Here is a 15,371-nt window from a genome sequence, read left to right on the forward strand (position 1 = left end):
GAACTTCACGAATCGGAGGGAGCTCGTAGCCGATGCCCTTGCTAACACAGAAGACAAACTGTTGCTATTACGAGTCTCCGGGTGGTACATGAAAACGACCGTCGTTTCCGTGGTGTAGCGGTTATCACGTCTGCTTTACACGCAGAAGGTCCCCGGTTCGATCCCGGGCGGGAACACAACAATTTTAATCTATATTTCGGATTTCATTTCCGAGATGACCTCACGTCCGCGTATGCAGAGACAAGCAATGTCGTATGCTAGACGGATAGGGCGTCATTTTACTGTCAAATACTGTTGCTCTCTTATTGCACCGGTATTTGGTAACTGAGAACGCCCCTAGCTCCATTATGGCTGGCAAAATTTATAATCCGGTTCTTCTGGGCTACTTCAAGTGCGCTTGCTACTGGCTTTCCTGAGCTCACCCTACTCGCCTTGTCACAGCTCTGTCAAAGTGTGATGCTAACTAATAATGAGAAACTCTTAGCCACGCTCAATCTTACATGCCACCCCTTGGTTGTTGCCGTCGCTAGTAAGATGAGGGTAGACTGTCGCACAATTAAGCTGAATCTCCACTCACGGTGCACATATTCCGCAAAGACAACCTTGTTTTCCGTTGCATGCAAAATTACCGTCTGCGTTTCTATCGAATTCCACCTACGTACTTTACTGGTGCCGCATTCTTGTTATATCCACGTGCTATAACAGGCGTCTACTCTTCATTGAGGAGCTGCAACCGGGACTGAGTTCCACCTACTCTTCAGCACGGTCAAAATGGCAGGGCTCGTCCGGGATTTGAACCCGGGACCTCCTGCACACAAAGCAGGAATCATACCCCTAGACCAACGAGCCACCTGTCTGGAGCAGTTAAGTTAATCCCAAGTATTGGACCTCATAGGGAACACAAACTTTCACGTGAATTCGCAAGATAAACGCTTTCTGCAGGCAGCACTCACCACTGATGAGAAGAATATTAAAGGCAACGAACAGAAAGCGAAATAACTTCATCGAGCACTGCTTATGATCAGCCGGCAGTGCCTCAGTTTCGGTATGTGGTTTCTCAGGGTTAAGAGAAGGCGAATGCACTAAACAAAAGAACATCGGGAAACCAAGCACCAACTCATAACGAAAAGATTGCACGATATACTGCAAGCAAAATTTCCAGAAGACGGATACTGAAGACGCCGCAGACAACAGAATTATTCTATGCAGTAACGATTATCTAGGAAGCGTGAATTGCATGTGCTGCTCCACCACACAACTTCTTATGATACTGTTTTACTTATTCTAAATTTTCATTACCTCATCGTCTCTAGAATACTGTGTGGTTATCACCTGGTTTCCAACAGCGATAGTAGTAAGTAAATCGACTACAAAGTCTTTCAAAGTAGGTCAGACACAAAAAAAAAAAAAATCGGAGCTGCGTGTAGCTCATGTCATTCTGCTTTCAAACGTGAATCTCCGGCTGGGAGTAGTGGCGTACTTCTGTAATCCAAGCTTCTGGGAGGCCGTTGCGTGGGAGAGATCTGGAAACAACTACAGATTCGGCCGTTCCACGAGCTCAGGAACGGCCGCGATGCCTTCATCGAGCTCTGCAGATCGACGGACGACAGTGTGGAAATTTCGGCAAGCGGTGGCTAGGGGTTAAGAGAAGCCAAACGCACTAAACACAAGAAAGTCGGGAAACCGAAGCACACAACTCATAACGAAAAGATTGCGGAATGCAGTGCGAAAGCAAAAGTTCGAGAAGACCAACTCTGAAGCCATCGGCGCGCTAGGAATTATTCCGCACAAGAGGCGATCATGTAGGAAGAGCGAGATGAGGCTGTCGCTCGACCACACAATAAAATTTTGCTTAATCCAAATTTGCAATACCGGTTCGACACTAGAATGCTGCGCCTTGGTTCTTCCAAAAGCGGTAGTAATAAGCACGTAGACTGCAGTGTCATTTAGGGTAGTGAGTCAGACATGGAGAGGATATAAGGCGGGTGGAATATGCAACGACAGGGGGCATTCCAGGGCGGCCGCCGGCTCCTTGCGCTGTGGCGCGCCGGTGCCGGCGGCGGCCTGGCTGGGCTGCTGGTGCCTCCATGTAGAGCTGCCGCCGAGCCCAGGCACCGTGCCGCTAACGAAGCGAATGCCTTTAGTGACATCTTTTGCAATAGCGACTGCGCGAATCGACGGTATCTCGTAAGGACAGAAAGAGCAGCAGCTGCCGCCGAGCCCAGGCGCCGTGCCTAACACGCAGAAGGTCCCCGGTTGGATTGCGGGCGGAAAGCCGTTTTCGTCGCACTCAGCAAGACACTTGCTACGATCTCTACTGTGACCATTTAAATCAAACGTTCCATCAGCAGGGTGCACATGGCTCAAATGAAACATGAAACGGTTTCAGAACTGGTTGTCGGATTTTAGCGCTGACTTGGAGGCCTGGAAATGCGCGAAACAGCCGCCGCCATGCGATTTGTTGCCACACCGTTGTACAAAACGCAAGGGCTCGTCCGGGATTTGAACCCGGGACCTCCTGCACCCGAAGCAGGAATCATACCCCTAGACCAACGAGCCTATTCGTTCCGAAAACGCACTGCATGTGAATGACGCCACCTTTGATGGTCTCACCATGTAGGGCTGCAGCTCAGCCAGCGTTCTCCCTGTCTGTCGCGGTTGGATTGTTTTTATCGACGTCTTTTACTATAGGAACTTCACGAATCGGAGGGAGCTCGTAGCCGATGCCCTTGCTAACACAGAAGACAAACTGTTGCTATTACGAGTCTCCGGGTGGTACATGAAAACGACCGTCGTTTCCGTGGTGTAGCGGTTATCACGTCTGCTTTACACGCAGAAGGTCCCCGGTTCGATCCCGGGCGGGAACACAACAATTTTAATCTATATTTCGGATTTCATTTCCGAGATGACCTCACGTCCGCGTATGCAGAGACAAGCAATGTCGTATGCTAGACGGATAGGGCGTCATTTTACTGTCAAATACTGTTGCTCTCTTATTGCACCGGTATTTGGTAACTGAGAACGCCCCTAGCTCCATTATGGCTGGCAAAATTTATAATCCGGTTCTTCTGGGCTACTTCAAGTGCGCTTGCTACTGGCTTTCCTGAGCTCACCCTACTCGCCTTGTCACAGCTCTGTCAAAGTGTGATGCTAACTAATAATGAGAAACTCTTAGCCACGCTCAATCTTACATGCCACCCCTTGGTTGTTGCCGTCGCTAGTAAGATGAGGGTAGACTGTCGCACAATTAAGCTGAATCTCCACTCACGGTGCACATATTCCGCAAAGACAACCTTGTTTTCCGTTGCATGCAAAATTACCGTCTGCGTTTCTATCGAATTCCACCTACGTACTTTACTGGTGCCGCATTCTTGTTATATCCACGTGCTATAACAGGCGTCTACTCTTCATTGAGGAGCTGCAACCGGGACTGAGTTCCACCTACTCTTCAGCACGGTCAAAATGGCAGGGCTCGTCCGGGATTTGAACCCGGGACCTCCTGCACACAAAGCAGGAATCATACCCCTAGACCAACGAGCCACCTGTCTGGAGCAGTTAAGTTAATCCCAAGTATTGGACCTCACAGGGAACACAAACTTTCACGTGAATTCGCAAGATAAACGCTTTCTGCAGGCAGCACTCACCACTGATGAGAAGAATATTAAAGGCAACGAACAGAAAGCGAAATAACTTCATCGAGCACTGCTTATGATCAGCCGGCAGTGCCTCAGTTTCGGTATGTGGTTTCTCAGGGTTAAGAGAAGGCGAATGCACTAAACAAAAGAACATCGGGAAACCAAGCACCAACTCATAACGAAAAGATTGCACGATATACTGCAAGCAAAATTTCCAGAAGACGGATACTGAAGACGCCGCAGACAACAGAATTATTCTATGCAGTAACGATTATCTAGGAAGCGTGAATTGCATGTGCTGCTCCACCACACAACTTCTTATGATACTGTTTTACTTATTCTAAATTTTCATTACCTCATCGTCTCTAGAATACTGTGTGGTTATCACCTGGTTTCCAACAGCGATAGTAGTAAGTAAATCGACTACAAAGTCTTTCAAAGTAGGTCAGACACAAAAAAAAAAAAAAAATCGGAGCTGCGTGTAGCTCATGTCATTCTGCTTTCAAACGTGAATCTCCGGCTGGGAGTAGTGGCGTACTTCTGTAATCCAAGCTTCTGGGAGGCCGTTGCGTGGGAGAGATCTGGAAACAACTACAGATTCGGCCGTTCCACGAGCTCAGGAACGGCCGCGATGCCTTCATCGAGCTCTGCAGATCGACGGACGACAGTGTGGAAATTTCGGCAAGCGGTGGCTAGGGGTTAAGAGAAGCCAAACGCACTAAACACAAGAAAGTCGGGAAACCGAAGCACACAACTCATAACGAAAAGATTGCGGAATGCAGTGCGAAAGCAAAAGTTCGAGAAGACCAACTCTGAAGCCATCGGCGCGCTAGGAATTATTCCGCACAAGAGGCGATCATGTAGGAAGAGCGAGATGAGGCTGTCGCTCGACCACACAATAAAATTTTGCTTAATCCAAATTTGCAATACCGGTTCGACACTAGAATGCTGCGCCTTGGTTCTTCCAAAAGCGGTAGTAATAAGCACGTAGACTGCAGTGTCATTTAGGGTAGTGAGTCAGACATGGAGAGGATATAAGGCGGGTGGAATATGCAACGACAGGGGGCATTCCAGGGCGGCCGCCGGCTCCTTGCGCTGTGGCGCGCCGGTGCCGGCGGCGGCCTGGCTGGGCTGCTGGTGCCTCCATGTAGAGCTGCCGCCGAGCCCAGGCACCGTGCCGCTAACGAAGCGAATGCCTTTAGTGACATCTTTTGCAATAGCGACTGCGCGAATCGACGGTATCTCGTAAGGACAGAAAGAGCAGCAGCTGCCGCCGAGCCCAGGCGCCGTGCCTAACACGCAGAAGGTCCCCGGTTGGATTGCGGGCGGAAAGCCGTTTTCGTCGCACTCAGCAAGACACTTGCTACGATCTCTACTGTGACCATTTAAATCAAACGTTCCATCAGCAGGGTGCACATGGCTCAAATGAAACATGAAACGGTTTCAGAACTGGTTGTCGGATTTTAGCGCTGACTTGGAGGCCTGGAAATGCGCGAAACAGCCGCCGCCATGCGATTTGTTGCCACACCGTTGTACAAAACGCAAGGGCTCGTCCGGGATTTGAACCCGGGACCTCCTGCACCCGAAGCAGGAATCATACCCCTAGACCAACGAGCCTATTCGTTCCGAAAACGCACTGCATGTGAATGACGCCACCTTTGATGGTCTCACCATGTAGGGCTGCAGCTCAGCCAGCGTTCTCCCTGTCTGTCGCGGTTGGATTGTTTTTATCGACGTCTTTTACTATAGGAACTTCACGAATCGGAGGGAGCTCGTAGCCGATGCCCTTGCTAACACAGAAGACAAACTGTTGCTATTACGAGTCTCCGGGTGGTACATGAAAACGACCGTCGTTTCCGTGGTGTAGCGGTTATCACGTCTGCTTTACACGCAGAAGGTCCCCGGTTCGATCCCGGGCGGGAACACAACAATTTTAATCTATATTTCGGATTTCATTTCCGAGATGACCTCACGTCCGCGTATGCAGAGACAAGCAATGTCGTATGCTAGACGGATAGGGCGTCATTTTACTGTCAAATACTGTTGCTCTCTTATTGCACCGGTATTTGGTAACTGAGAACGCCCCTAGCTCCATTATGGCTGGCAAAATTTATAATCCGGTTCTTCTGGGCTACTTCAAGTGCGCTTGCTACTGGCTTTCCTGAGCTCACCCTACTCGCCTTGTCACAGCTCTGTCAAAGTGTGATGCTAACTAATAATGAGAAACTCTTAGCCACGCTCAATCTTACATGCCACCCCTTGGTTGTTGCCGTCGCTAGTAAGATGAGGGTAGACTGTCGCACAATTAAGCTGAATCTCCACTCACGGTGCACATATTCCGCAAAGACAACCTTGTTTTCCGTTGCATGCAAAATTACCGTCTGCGTTTCTATCGAATTCCACCTACGTACTTTACTGGTGCCGCATTCTTGTTATATCCACGTGCTATAACAGGCGTCTACTCTTCATTGAGGAGCTGCAACCGGGACTGAGTTCCACCTACTCTTCAGCACGGTCAAAATGGCAGGGCTCGTCCGGGATTTGAACCCGGGACCTCCTGCACACAAAGCAGGAATCATACCCCTAGACCAACGAGCCACCTGTCTGGAGCAGTTAAGTTAATCCCAAGTATTGGACCTCACAGGGAACACAAACTTTCACGTGAATTCGCAAGATAAACGCTTTCTGCAGGCAGCACTCACCACTGATGAGAAGAATATTAAAGGCAACGAACAGAAAGCGAAATAACTTCATCGAGCACTGCTTATGATCAGCCGGCAGTGCCTCAGTTTCGGTATGTGGTTTCTCAGGGTTAAGAGAAGGCGAATGCACTAAACAAAAGAACATCGGGAAACCAAGCACCAACTCATAACGAAAAGATTGCACGATATACTGCAAGCAAAATTTCCAGAAGACGGATACTGAAGACGCCGCAGACAACAGAATTATTCTATGCAGTAACGATTATCTAGGAAGCGTGAATTGCATGTGCTGCTCCACCACACAACTTCTTATGATACTGTTTTACTTATTCTAAATTTTCATTACCTCATCGTCTCTAGAATACTGTGTGGTTATCACCTGGTTTCCAACAGCGATAGTAGTAAGTAAATCGACTACAAAGTCTTTCAAAGTAGGTCAGACACAAAAAAAAAAAAAAATCGGAGCTGCGTGTAGCTCATGTCATTCTGCTTTCAAACGTGAATCTCCGGCTGGGAGTAGTGGCGTACTTCTGTAATCCAAGCTTCTGGGAGGCCGTTGTGTGGGAGAGATCTGGAAACAACTACAGATTCGGCCGTTCCACGAGCTCAGGAACGGCCGCGATGCCTTCATCGAGCTCTGCAGATCGACGGACGACAGTGTGGAAATTTCGGCAAGCGGTGGCTAGGGGTTAAGAGAAGCCAAACGCACTAAACACAAGAAAGTCGGGAAACCGAAGCACACAACTCATAACGAAAAGATTGCGGAATGCAGTGCGAAAGCAAAAGTTCGAGAAGACCAACTCTGAAGCCATCGGCGCGCTAGGAATTATTCCGCACAAGAGGCGATCATGTAGGAAGAGCGAGATGAGGCTGTCGCTCGACCACACAATCGGCGCGCTAGGAATTATTCCGCACAAGAGGCGATCATGTAGGAAGAGCGAGATGAGGCTGTCGCTCGACCACACAATAAAATTTTGCTTAATCCAAATTTGCAATACCGGTTCGACACTAGAATGCTGCGCCTTGGTTCTTCCAAAAGCGGTAGTAATAAGCACGTAGACTGCAGTGTCATTTAGGGTAGTGAGTCAGACATGGAGAGGATATAAGGCGGGTGGAATATGCAACGACAGGGGGCATTCCAGGGCGGCCGCCGGCTCCTTGCGCTGTGGCGCGCCGGTGCCGGCGGCGGCCTGGCTGGGCTGCTGGTGCCTCCATGTAGAGCTGCCGCCGAGCCCAGGCACCGTGCCGCTAACGAAGCGAATGCCTTTAGTGACATCTTTTGCAATAGCGACTGCGCGAATCGACGGTATCTCGTAAGGACAGAAAGAGCAGCAGCTGCCGCCGAGCCCAGGCGCCGTGCCTAACACGCAGAAGGTCCCCGGTTGGATTGCGGGCGGAAAGCCGTTTTCGTCGCACTCAGCAAGACACTTGCTACGATCTCTACTGTGACCATTTAAATCAAACGTTCCATCAGCAGGGTGCACATGGCTCAAATGAAACATGAAACGGTTTCAGAACTGGTTGTCGGATTTTAGCGCTGACTTGGAGGCCTGGAAATGCGCGAAACAGCCGCCGCCATGCGATTTGTTGCCACACCGTTGTACAAAACGCAAGGGCTCGTCCGGGATTTGAACCCGGGACCTCCTGCACCCGAAGCAGGAATCATACCCCTAGACCAACGAGCCTATTCGTTCCGAAAACGCACTGCATGTGAATGACGCCACCTTTGATGGTCTCACCATGTAGGGCTGCAGCTCAGCCAGCGTTCTCCCTGTCTGTCGCGGTTGGATTGTTTTTATCGACGTCTTTTACTATAGGAACTTCACGAATCGGAGGGAGCTCGTAGCCGATGCCCTTGCTAACACAGAAGACAAACTGTTGCTATTACGAGTCTCCGGGTGGTACATGAAAACGACCGTCGTTTCCGTGGTGTAGCGGTTATCACGTCTGCTTTACACGCAGAAGGTCCCCGGTTCGATCCCGGGCGGGAACACAACAATTTTAATCTATATTTCGGATTTCATTTCCGAGATGACCTCACGTCCGCGTATGCAGAGACAAGCAATGTCGTATGCTAGACGGATAGGGCGTCATTTTACTGTCAAATACTGTTGCTCTCTTATTGCACCGGTATTTGGTAACTGAGAACGCCCCTAGCTCCATTATGGCTGGCAAAATTTATAATCCGGTTCTTCTGGGCTACTTCAAGTGCGCTTGCTACTGGCTTTCCTGAGCTCACCCTACTCGCCTTGTCACAGCTCTGTCAAAGTGTGATGCTAACTAATAATGAGAAACTCTTAGCCACGCTCAATCTTACATGCCACCCCTTGGTTGTTGCCGTCGCTAGTAAGATGAGGGTAGACTGTCGCACAATTAAGCTGAATCTCCACTCACGGTGCACATATTCCGCAAAGACAACCTTGTTTTCCGTTGCATGCAAAATTACCGTCTGCGTTTCTATCGAATTCCACCTACGTACTTTACTGGTGCCGCATTCTTGTTATATCCACGTGCTATAACAGGCGTCTACTCTTCATTGAGGAGCTGCAACCGGGACTGAGTTCCACCTACTCTTCAGCACGGTCAAAATGGCAGGGCTCGTCCGGGATTTGAACCCGGGACCTCCTGCACACAAAGCAGGAATCATACCCCTAGACCAACGAGCCACCTGTCTGGAGCAGTTAAGTTAATCCCAAGTATTGGACCTCACAGGGAACACAAACTTTCACGTGAATTCGCAAGATAAACGCTTTCTGCAGGCAGCACTCACCACTGATGAGAAGAATATTAAAGGCAACGAACAGAAAGCGAAATAACTTCATCGAGCACTGCTTATGATCAGCCGGCAGTGCCTCAGTTTCGGTATGTGGTTTCTCAGGGTTAAGAGAAGGCGAATGCACTAAACAAAAGAACATCGGGAAACCAAGCACCAACTCATAACGAAAAGATTGCACGATATACTGCAAGCAAAATTTCCAGAAGACGGATACTGAAGACGCCGCAGACAACAGAATTATTCTATGCAGTAACGATTATCTAGGAAGCGTGAATTGCATGTGCTGCTCCACCACACAACTTCTTATGATACTGTTTTACTTATTCTAAATTTTCATTACCTCATCGTCTCTAGAATACTGTGTGGTTATCACCTGGTTTCCAACAGCGATAGTAGTAAGTAAATCGACTACAAAGTCTTTCAAAGTAGGTCAGACACAAAAAAAAAAAAAAATCGGAGCTGCGTGTAGCTCATGTCATTCTGCTTTCAAACGTGAATCTCCGGCTGGGAGTAGTGGCGTACTTCTGTAATCCAAGCTTCTGGGAGGCCGTTGCGTGGGAGAGATCTGGAAACAACTACAGATTCGGCCGTTCCACGAGCTCAGGAACGGCCGCGATGCCTTCATCGAGCTCTGCAGATCGACGGACGACAGTGTGGAAATTTCGGCAAGCGGTGGCTAGGGGTTAAGAGAAGCCAAACGCACTAAACACAAGAAAGTCGGGAAACCGAAGCACACAACTCATAACGAAAAGATTGCGGAATGCAGTGCGAAAGCAAAAGTTCGAGAAGACCAACTCTGAAGCCATCGGCGCGCTAGGAATTATTCCGCACAAGAGGCGATCATGTAGGAAGAGCGAGATGAGGCTGTCGCTCGACCACACAATAAAATTTTGCTTAATCCAAATTTGCAATACCGGTTCGACACTAGAATGCTGCGCCTTGGTTCTTCCAAAAGCGGTAGTAATAAGCACGTAGACTGCAGTGTCATTTAGGGTAGTGAGTCAGACATGGAGAGGATATAAGGCGGGTGGAATATGCAACGACAGGGGGCATTCCAGGGCGGCCGCCGGCTCCTTGCGCTGTGGCGCGCCGGTGCCGGCGGCGGCCTGGCTGGGCTGCTGGTGCCTCCATGTAGAGCTGCCGCCGAGCCCAGGCACCGTGCCGCTAACGAAGCGAATGCCTTTAGTGACATCTTTTGCAATAGCGACTGCGCGAATCGACGGTATCTCGTAAGGACAGAAAGAGCAGCAGCTGCCGCCGAGCCCAGGCGCCGTGCCTAACACGCAGAAGGTCCCCGGTTGGATTGCGGGCGGAAAGCCGTTTTCGTCGCACTCAGCAAGACACTTGCTACGATCTCTACTGTGACCATTTAAATCAAACGTTCCATCAGCAGGGTGCACATGGCTCAAATGAAACATGAAACGGTTTCAGAACTGGTTGTCGGATTTTAGCGCTGACTTGGAGGCCTGGAAATGCGCGAAACAGCCGCCGCCATGCGATTTGTTGCCACACCGTTGTACAAAACGCAAGGGCTCGTCCGGGATTTGAACCCGGGACCTCCTGCACCCGAAGCAGGAATCATACCCCTAGACCAACGAGCCTATTCGTTCCGAAAACGCACTGCATGTGAATGACGCCACCTTTGATGGTCTCACCATGTAGGGCTGCAGCTCAGCCAGCGTTCTCCCTGTCTGTCGCGGTTGGATTGTTTTTATCGACGTCTTTTACTATAGGAACTTCACGAATCGGAGGGAGCTCGTAGCCGATGCCCTTGCTAACACAGAAGACAAACTGTTGCTATTACGAGTCTCCGGGTGGTACATGAAAACGACCGTCGTTTCCGTGGTGTAGCGGTTATCACGTCTGCTTTACACGCAGAAGGTCCCCGGTTCGATCCCGGGCGGGAACACAACAATTTTAATCTATATTTCGGATTTCATTTCCGAGATGACCTCACGTCCGCGTATGCAGAGACAAGCAATGTCGTATGCTAGACGGATAGGGCGTCATTTTACTGTCAAATACTGTTGCTCTCTTATTGCACCGGTATTTGGTAACTGAGAACGCCCCTAGCTCCATTATGGCTGGCAAAATTTATAATCCGGTTCTTCTGGGCTACTTCAAGTGCGCTTGCTACTGGCTTTCCTGAGCTCACCCTACTCGCCTTGTCACAGCTCTGTCAAAGTGTGATGCTAACTAATAATGAGAAACTCTTAGCCACGCTCAATCTTACATGCCACCCCTTGGTTGTTGCCGTCGCTAGTAAGATGAGGGTAGACTGTCGCACAATTAAGCTGAATCTCCACTCACGGTGCACATATTCCGCAAAGACAACCTTGTTTTCCGTTGCATGCAAAATTACCGTCTGCGTTTCTATCGAATTCCACCTACGTACTTTACTGGTGCCGCATTCTTGTTATATCCACGTGCTATAACAGGCGTCTACTCTTCATTGAGGAGCTGCAACCGGGACTGAGTTCCACCTACTCTTCAGCACGGTCAAAATGGCAGGGCTCGTCCGGGATTTGAACCCGGGACCTCCTGCACACAAAGCAGGAATCATACCCCTAGACCAACGAGCCACCTGTCTGGAGCAGTTAAGTTAATCCCAAGTATTGGACCTCACAGGGAACACAAACTTTCACGTGAATTCGCAAGATAAACGCTTTCTGCAGGCAGCACTCACCACTGATGAGAAGAATATTAAAGGCAACGAACAGAAAGCGAAATAACTTCATCGAGCACTGCTTATGATCAGCCGGCAGTGCCTCAGTTTCGGTATGTGGTTTCTCAGGGTTAAGAGAAGGCGAATGCACTAAACAAAAGAACATCGGGAAACCAAGCACCAACTCATAACGAAAAGATTGCACGATATACTGCAAGCAAAATTTCCAGAAGACGGATACTGAAGACGCCGCAGACAACAGAATTATTCTATGCAGTAACGATTATCTAGGAAGCGTGAATTGCATGTGCTGCTCCACCACACAACTTCTTATGATACTGTTTTACTTATTCTAAATTTTCATTACCTCATCGTCTCTAGAATACTGTGTGGTTATCACCTGGTTTCCAACAGCGATAGTAGTAAGTAAATCGACTACAAAGTCTTTCAAAGTAGGTCAGACACAAAAAAAAAAAAAAAATCGGAGCTGCGTGTAGCTCATGTCATTCTGCTTTCAAACGTGAATCTCCGGCTGGGAGTAGTGGCGTACTTCTGTAATCCAAGCTTCTGGGAGGCCGTTGCGTGGGAGAGATCTGGAAACAACTACAGATTCGGCCGTTCCACGAGCTCAGGAACGGCCGCGATGCCTTCATCGAGCTCTGCAGATCGACGGACGACAGTGTGGAAATTTCGGCAAGCGGTGGCTAGGGGTTAAGAGAAGCCAAACGCACTAAACACAAGAAAGTCGGGAAACCGAAGCACACAACTCATAACGAAAAGATTGCGGAATGCAGTGCGAAAGCAAAAGTTCGAGAAGACCAACTCTGAAGCCATCGGCGCGCTAGGAATTATTCCGCACAAGAGGCGATCATGTAGGAAGAGCGAGATGAGGCTGTCGCTCGACCACACAATAAAATTTTGCTTAATCCAAATTTGCAATACCGGTTCGACACTAGAATGCTGCGCCTTGGTTCTTCCAAAAGCGGTAGTAATAAGCACGTAGACTGCAGTGTCATTTAGGGTAGTGAGTCAGACATGGAGAGGATATAAGGCGGGTGGAATATGCAACGACAGGGGGCATTCCAGGGCGGCCGCCGGCTCCTTGCGCTGTGGCGCGCCGGTGCCGGCGGCGGCCTGGCTGGGCTGCTGGTGCCTCCATGTAGAGCTGCCGCCGAGCCCAGGCACCGTGCCGCTAACGAAGCGAATGCCTTTAGTGACATCTTTTGCAATAGCGACTGCGCGAATCGACGGTATCTCGTAAGGACAGAAAGAGCAGCAGCTGCCGCCGAGCCCAGGCGCCGTGCCTAACACGCAGAAGGTCCCCGGTTGGATTGCGGGCGGAAAGCCGTTTTCGTCGCACTCAGCAAGACACTTGCTACGATCTCTACTGTGACCATTTAAATCAAACGTTCCATCAGCAGGGTGCACATGGCTCAAATGAAACATGAAACGGTTTCAGAACTGGTTGTCGGATTTTAGCGCTGACTTGGAGGCCTGGAAATGCGCGAAACAGCCGCCGCCATGCGATTTGTTGCCACACCGTTGTACAAAACGCAAGGGCTCGTCCGGGATTTGAACCCGGGACCTCCTGCACCCGAAGCAGGAATCATACCCCTAGACCAACGAGCCTATTCGTTCCGAAAACGCACTGCATGTGAATGACGCCACCTTTGATGGTCTCACCATGTAGGGCTGCAGCTCAGCCAGCGTTCTCCCTGTCTGTCGCGGTTGGATTGTTTTTATCGACGTCTTTTACTATAGGAACTTCACGAATCGGAGGGAGCTCGTAGCCGATGCCCTTGCTAACACAGAAGACAAACTGTTGCTATTACGAGTCTCCGGGTGGTACATGAAAACGACCGTCGTTTCCGTGGTGTAGCGGTTATCACGTCTGCTTTACACGCAGAAGGTCCCCGGTTCGATCCCGGGCGGGAACACAACAATTTTAATCTATATTTCGGATTTCATTTCCGAGATGACCTCACGTCCGCGTATGCAGAGACAAGCAATGTCGTATGCTAGACGGATAGGGCGTCATTTTACTGTCAAATACTGTTGCTCTCTTATTGCACCGGTATTTGGTAACTGAGAACGCCCCTAGCTCCATTATGGCTGGCAAAATTTATAATCCGGTTCTTCTGGGCTACTTCAAGTGCGCTTGCTACTGGCTTTCCTGAGCTCACCCTACTCGCCTTGTCACAGCTCTGTCAAAGTGTGATGCTAACTAATAATGAGAAACTCTTAGCCACGCTCAATCTTACATGCCACCCCTTGGTTGTTGCCGTCGCTAGTAAGATGAGGGTAGACTGTCGCACAATTAAGCTGAATCTCCACTCACGGTGCACATATTCCGCAAAGACAACCTTGTTTTCCGTTGCATGCAAAATTACCGTCTGCGTTTCTATCGAATTCCACCTACGTACTTTACTGGTGCCGCATTCTTGTTATATCCACGTGCTATAACAGGCGTCTACTCTTCATTGAGGAGCTGCAACCGGGACTGAGTTCCACCTACTCTTCAGCACGGTCAAAATGGCAGGGCTCGTCCGGGATTTGAACCCGGGACCTCCTGCACACAAAGCAGGAATCATACCCCTAGACCAACGAGCCACCTGTCTGGAGCAGTTAAGTTAATCCCAAGTATTGGACCTCACAGGGAACACAAACTTTCACGTGAATTCGCAAGATAAACGCTTTCTGCAGGCAGCACTCACCACTGATGAGAAGAATATTAAAGGCAACGAACAGAAAGCGAAATAACTTCATCGAGCACTGCTTATGATCAGCCGGCAGTGCCTCAGTTTCGGTATGTGGTTTCTCAGGGTTAAGAGAAGGCGAATGCACTAAACAAAAGAACATCGGGAAACCAAGCACCAACTCATAACGAAAAGATTGCACGATATACTGCAAGCAAAATTTCCAGAAGACGGATACTGAAGACGCCGCAGACAACAGAATTATTCTATGCAGTAACGATTATCTAGGAAGCGTGAACTGCATGTGCTGCTCCACCGCACAACTTCTTATGATACTGTTTTACTTATTCTAAATTTTCATTACCTCATCGTCTCTAGAATACTGTGTGGTTATCACCTGGTTTCCAACAGCGATAGTAGTAAGTAAATCGACTAAAAAGTCTTTCAAAGTAGGTCAGACACAAAAAAAAAAAAAAATCGGAGCTGCGTGTAGCTCATGTCATTCTGCTTTCAAACGTGAATCTCCGGCTGGGAGTAGTGGCGTACTTCTGTAATCCAAGCTTCTGGGAGGCCGTTGTGTGGGAGAGATCTGGAAACAACTACAGATTCGGCCGTTCCACGAGCTCAGGAACGGCCGCGATGCCTTCATCGAGCTCTGCAGATCGACGGACGACAGTGTGGAAATTTCGGCAAGCGGTGGCTAGGGGTTAAGAGAAGCCAAACGCACTAAACACAAGAAAGTCGGGAAACCGAAGCACACAACTCATAACGAAAAGATTGCGGAATGCAGTGCGAAAGCAAAAGTTCGAGAAGACCAACTCTGAAGCCATCGGCGCGCTAGGAATTATTCCGCACAAGAGGCGATCATGTAGGAAGAGCGAGATGAGGCTGTCGCTC

The 15,371-nt window shown here is 49.4% G+C and overlaps 17 non-coding genes across 17 annotated transcripts; 6 read left to right on the top strand and 11 right to left on the bottom strand.

The window, feature by feature from the left end:
• Positions 1–103: 103 nt before the first annotated feature.
• Positions 104–176, top strand: Trnav-uac. The gene has a single exon. It is a non-coding gene; the product is annotated as a tRNA-Val (tRNA).
• Positions 177–777: 601 nt separating this feature from the next.
• On the bottom strand, positions 778–849 carry Trnat-ugu. Its single transcript has one exon. It is a non-coding gene; the product is annotated as a tRNA-Thr (tRNA).
• A 1,638-nt stretch (positions 850–2,487) lies between these two features.
• Trnap-cgg lies at positions 2,488–2,559 on the bottom strand. Its single transcript has one exon. It is a non-coding gene; the product is annotated as a tRNA-Pro (tRNA).
• Positions 2,560–2,794: 235 nt separating this feature from the next.
• Positions 2,795–2,867, top strand: Trnav-uac. The gene has a single exon. It is a non-coding gene; the product is annotated as a tRNA-Val (tRNA).
• A 601-nt stretch (positions 2,868–3,468) lies between these two features.
• Trnat-ugu lies at positions 3,469–3,540 on the bottom strand. The gene has a single exon. It is a non-coding gene; the product is annotated as a tRNA-Thr (tRNA).
• A 1,640-nt stretch (positions 3,541–5,180) lies between these two features.
• Positions 5,181–5,252, bottom strand: Trnap-cgg. Its single transcript has one exon. It is a non-coding gene; the product is annotated as a tRNA-Pro (tRNA).
• A 235-nt stretch (positions 5,253–5,487) lies between these two features.
• Positions 5,488–5,560, top strand: Trnav-uac. The gene has a single exon. It is a non-coding gene; the product is annotated as a tRNA-Val (tRNA).
• Positions 5,561–6,161: 601 nt separating this feature from the next.
• Trnat-ugu lies at positions 6,162–6,233 on the bottom strand. The gene has a single exon. It is a non-coding gene; the product is annotated as a tRNA-Thr (tRNA).
• A 1,717-nt stretch (positions 6,234–7,950) lies between these two features.
• Trnap-cgg lies at positions 7,951–8,022 on the bottom strand. The gene has a single exon. It is a non-coding gene; the product is annotated as a tRNA-Pro (tRNA).
• Positions 8,023–8,257: 235 nt separating this feature from the next.
• On the top strand, positions 8,258–8,330 carry Trnav-uac. The gene has a single exon. It is a non-coding gene; the product is annotated as a tRNA-Val (tRNA).
• Positions 8,331–8,931: 601 nt separating this feature from the next.
• Trnat-ugu lies at positions 8,932–9,003 on the bottom strand. Its single transcript has one exon. It is a non-coding gene; the product is annotated as a tRNA-Thr (tRNA).
• Positions 9,004–10,642: 1,639 nt separating this feature from the next.
• Trnap-cgg lies at positions 10,643–10,714 on the bottom strand. The gene has a single exon. It is a non-coding gene; the product is annotated as a tRNA-Pro (tRNA).
• Positions 10,715–10,949: 235 nt separating this feature from the next.
• Positions 10,950–11,022, top strand: Trnav-uac. The gene has a single exon. It is a non-coding gene; the product is annotated as a tRNA-Val (tRNA).
• A 601-nt stretch (positions 11,023–11,623) lies between these two features.
• Positions 11,624–11,695, bottom strand: Trnat-ugu. The gene has a single exon. It is a non-coding gene; the product is annotated as a tRNA-Thr (tRNA).
• A 1,640-nt stretch (positions 11,696–13,335) lies between these two features.
• On the bottom strand, positions 13,336–13,407 carry Trnap-cgg. Its single transcript has one exon. It is a non-coding gene; the product is annotated as a tRNA-Pro (tRNA).
• A 235-nt stretch (positions 13,408–13,642) lies between these two features.
• On the top strand, positions 13,643–13,715 carry Trnav-uac. Its single transcript has one exon. It is a non-coding gene; the product is annotated as a tRNA-Val (tRNA).
• Positions 13,716–14,316: 601 nt separating this feature from the next.
• On the bottom strand, positions 14,317–14,388 carry Trnat-ugu. Its single transcript has one exon. It is a non-coding gene; the product is annotated as a tRNA-Thr (tRNA).
• Positions 14,389–15,371: the final 983 nt, after the last annotated feature.

Source organism: Schistocerca piceifrons, chromosome 2, assembly GCF_021461385.2.
Source record: "Schistocerca piceifrons isolate TAMUIC-IGC-003096 chromosome 2, iqSchPice1.1, whole genome shotgun sequence".
NCBI lineage: Eukaryota > Metazoa > Arthropoda > Insecta > Orthoptera > Acrididae > Schistocerca > Schistocerca piceifrons.